The sequence below is a fragment of the Canis lupus genome, unplaced genomic scaffold, assembly GCF_011100685.1.
Source record: "Canis lupus familiaris isolate Mischka breed German Shepherd unplaced genomic scaffold, alternate assembly UU_Cfam_GSD_1.0 chrUn_S653H815, whole genome shotgun sequence".
Lineage (NCBI taxonomy): Eukaryota > Metazoa > Chordata > Mammalia > Carnivora > Canidae > Canis > Canis lupus.
Window position 1 is genome coordinate 32,604 of NW_023331598.1, and position 4,326 is coordinate 36,929.

General features: G+C 62.3%; 1 long non-coding RNA gene across 1 annotated transcript; it reads right to left on the reverse strand.

The window, feature by feature from the left end:
- Window positions 1-525: 525 nt before the first annotated feature.
- On the reverse strand, window positions 526-4,023 carry LOC119879339. Its single transcript, XR_005387471.1, has 4 exons — window positions 3,888-4,023; window positions 3,631-3,767; window positions 2,717-2,822; window positions 526-879 (listed from the first exon to the last, which is right to left on the reverse strand). It is a non-coding gene; the product is annotated as an uncharacterized LOC119879339 (long non-coding RNA).
- Window positions 4,024-4,326: the final 303 nt, after the last annotated feature.

Sequence of the window (4,326 nt, forward strand, 5' to 3'; positions counted from 1 at the left end):
TCTCAGGGACTCACGCAGGGGACTAATTTGTGTCCACGAGGCTGTTTCCTCATCAGGGCTGGGGGGGGGGGCGGGGGGACCGGCAGTCTCAGGACCGGGCCCCAAAACTGCAGCATCCACTGGGCTCAGGGTTCCTTCAGAGCAGGCCTGCTGTGCGGCTCCAGCATGTGGCCCAGGGAGGAGATGGGGAGGATCTGGGCGCAGGAGGGACTGGTGTGACAACCCCAAGGCCAGGGTGGGGCAGAGTGCCCACAAAGAGAACGGAGCACTCCCCCCAAGCCAGCTCTCCACCTGCTGTCTCCTGGCTCAGGGGTGCACAAGCAGACCCAGACACACACGTGCATACACACCCCAGCACATGCACACACACGCATGTGCACACTCACAGACACCCACGTACACGTGCGAATGCACGCACAGAACACATACACATCCATGCACACATGCATGTGCATGTGCACATGACACGCATGCACACACACCCATGAACGCATGGGTGCGCACAGTGACATTCACACATGCGTATGCGCACAGGCACACACATGGCCGTGCAGGAAACACCACCACCTCCGTGCCATGTGCATAACCCTGTGTGAGAGGACTTTCTCCTGTCGCTGCCTTTTTCCACATCTGCCACCTGCCCCAAACCTCGCAGAAGCCCGCCCTCTGGGTGCTGACCGTCTCTGGTTCCTGGGCAGGAATCCGCCCTCAAACATCTGGACAGCTGCAGAGCTCACCATCCTGGAGACCTCCGATCATCTGCCTCTGAGAAGGGGCTCCCCACGGTCACCCAGAACTCATCAGGTCACATCTTCAGACATTCAGGAGCCTGCCTTTCCCAAAATCGGAAGATTTGCAGCCATAGTATATGTCCTCGTCCTTTTCAGAAAAGGGAGGGTTCAGTGGGATGTTCCGGAACCTTCTTTGACACAGACCTGGGGGCAGCTGATGCTGGCGATAAGGCTGGACGGGCCCGGGAAGGGATGTAATGACCTAAGGAAGCTCTGGGGGCGCGTGGGGGCACAGTTACAATGTGTGCCCTAGTTGCTCCTCCTTGGGGAGCTCCAGGCCACGCTCACAGCAAGCAACAGTTGGGCCAGCCTGTCGCCGGTCACACAGTCACTCAGTCAATCAATCTGTCAATATTGGGTCAATGCCTTGCTGTCCGTTTGACCCTGGGTGTGTCTGGTGAGGACATGCAGGGTGGTGTGGAGTGCGGCCCCAACGGGACGTGGTGCCCACAGAGCTCTGCTCTCCAGATCCCGGGGAGAGCGGGCAGGGGGTACTGGAGAGACAGCTGGGTCCTGGGGTCTGCGGCCTCCTGGGCTCCCTGGAGAGCACTAGAGGGGCCCCTCCCGGGGAGGACGAGCTCGCCTGGGGATCCAGGCTGTCCCCCTGCACAGGCAGAGTGCTCAGAACCGCAGTCCCCTGTGGGATCTGGGTGGAAGAGCATCTGCACCCACCCTGCATCCCGAGTGTCCCCAGCAGTGCGCCCACAACTCGCCCACCAGCAGGGTCCACTCTTCCCTGATGGACTTCTCTGCCCTGGTGGGCTGACAGAGGAGCCCCTGGTGTGCGCCATGGGAAACCCTGGGTCAGCACCCCAAGTCTCTGCCTGGGAGGAGGCGCTGGGGCTCCCAGTGGGTCTGGCCCATTCCCAGGCCCTCCTCAGGCCCCCAGGGTCTGCCGGCCTCCTGGCCTGGGCCACAGGGAAGGCCCCGGGTCGCTGGAGGGGAGGGGGCTGCAGCTGGGCTTCCCTGTGAAAGGTCCTCAGAGAGCCACACAAGGCGGCCTTGTTGGGAACAGCCTCCCCCGGCTGGGGTTTCCTCCCACAGAAGCAGGAAGGGTGACCCCGGGACCCGGTCCCGTGCCCTGCACCGCGTGGGGCCACTGCCGGTCTATTTCTAGCTCCAGCCCCGGCTCCCCCCGACACTGGGGCACTGAATGAAGCTCTTTGCAGCAGGATCCGCCCTCCCTATGGCCCTCCTGCAGCTGACCCCTCGCTAAGGGACACAGAGGTCATCGACCTCAGGGGGGCACAGCTGTGAGGGTGGACGTGGCCAAGGCCTCAGCACCAATGAAGAGGCTCCCTGGGGACTCCGGGGGCAGGATGCCCTTCCCCTACAACCTTCCGCGGCTCCCCGTGGCCCCTCCTTCCTCGAGGTCGTCCCTGGCATGCACACCCTCGGTGCCCCCACCTCCCTCTGTCCCCTGGTGAGGCCAGGAGCCCCCCACAGGCAGGGTCAGGGCACCGCGGTCTGAACCCGGGCACCCCCAGCAAGACAGGACAGAGTCCACTCAGCAGAGACGGGCGCAGGGGTGTACGCAGTGACACCTGGCCCCAGGCCTGAGGTGAGCACCGCATGCCCTCCCCGCTGGAAGGTGCTGGTCAAGGAGCCTGGCCCCTGGGGAGGTGGGGGTGTCCACGGCCCTCATGGGTCCGATCAGTGTGGGGCCGGAGCGGGTGGGTCCACCAGGCTTCTCTGGCCTCAGTTTCCCTGCCTGTGAGGTGGGACTGGGAATCCCAGCAGAGAGCCTCAGGGGCTGCTCTGAGGTCAGTCGGGGCAGTGACCACGGGGGCCCACCAAGACCCCGCCGGCACGGGGTGGCCCAGAGCGCCCAGGGCTTCTCGCCAGGGTCAGTATGGGTCAGGACAGAGGTTCTCTCTGCAGACTGAGACCCCCCCCACCAGCTCGGGACCGCGGTGCTCACAGACCGTCCAGCTGCTGCCGGCCTCAGGCTCAGTGTGGGATCAAAGTTGCTCAGGCTTCGGTAGTACAGGGTCGATGCAGGAGGTAGGTGCTCACGCAGCTGGGGGGCGGCTGAAGGAGGGGTGCAAATGAGCCCCCATCATGACGCAGGGTCACCGCAGACCTGACCCCCCAGGCCCCCGTCCTCTGAAGACTGGGATCAGATGCAGACCCTCTTACACCGGGGGGTGGGTGCCACCTTCTCCCCGTGCCCAGCTGCACCTGCTCCGAGAGCTTCTCTGTGTCCTGTCCACCTGCTGTGACGAGGCCCCTGAGGCAGAGCCCACGGCACCTCTGCCTTCACTGGGCAGGCTTGCCGGACCCCTCCTCACGACAGGCTGAACAGGGCTTTTCCCCGGACCCTCTGCACACCCCGAGCTTGGGGGCCACTGAGGTCGGGCTGGAGGGGCCTCTCCCTGCGGGACATGACCAGTGGTGACGGGGGCCTTGGCTGGGAGTGGCAAAGGAAGGGGCAGGATGTTTGTGGGGCTCAGACTCCAGCATGGTGTCTGCAGGGCTGTGGCGGAGCCAGCTCAGAGCAGCAGGACCCTTAATGAGTCATGAGAAATGTTCCAAAGCCCCTAGAGATTTCAGGGACCAGGTGTATGTCTAATGGGGAGTGGGTCCTATGTCACACCGGTGGGCTTGTGAGCCAGCAGAATGAAAAAAAGAAAGAAAAAAAAGAAAGAAAGAAGAAAAAAGAAAGAAAGAAAGAAAGAAAGAAGAAAGAAAGAAAGAAAGAAAGAAAAGAAAGAAAAAAAAAAAAAGAAAAAAAACAGAACAGACCCAGGCACAAAGGGGAAGTAATGAGAAGCTCAGGATGGTGCAGCTTCAGGCGCAGTTTGATCCAGTAGCTCAAGCCCTGGCAGCAGGGCCTGACCTCTCTATCTCGTGGGTCACGTTTCCTGTGCCCACGTCGTCCCAGACCAGCATCTCCTCGGTGTCACGTCCACCGAGACAAATTCTCTTCTCCAAGCGGATGCAGCCACCTGCCACGCCTGCATCCATCACCCTGTCCTGGGAACGGAAGGCTCTGGTCTGCAGAGGCTGAGCACCTGGGGTGGGGGTGCCATCAGCCCTACCCAGACCACCCGGACAGCGTGGGGAGAGCCCCCCGATGGAAACCAGTGCTGTTACCTGAGGAAGAAGGACCAGCTCACTCAGCTGCCCTCCAGGGTCCCCAGGAGCTGTCACACTGGGTGTCTAAATTCGTCTCCGGAAATGGGGCTGCCACCTCTTAGCCCCCAAGACGCCGGCGACTTTCTCTCCTCGGGGGCCCGCAGGTTCCTAATGAAGGGGATGCCAGGACAAGGGGGCAAGGCCAGACCTCATGGATGCCCGCCCTGGGGGGCAGAGCTGAGCAGCCTTCACCCACCTGCAAGGACCCTGTCCCGTCACCATCCGGGCTGCCCGTGCATTTTGTGCAGGTCACCTGGGCTGCCATCTGAGTGACCGCTCTGCTCACCAGTGGCAGCAGGACAGACGCAGCCCCAAGGACCCTTGGAAGTGAGGAGACTCCCCTGTAATGAGCTGCTTCTGGGCCAAAGCTGTGCTGCTGGCGAGACTTCCAAGTGCG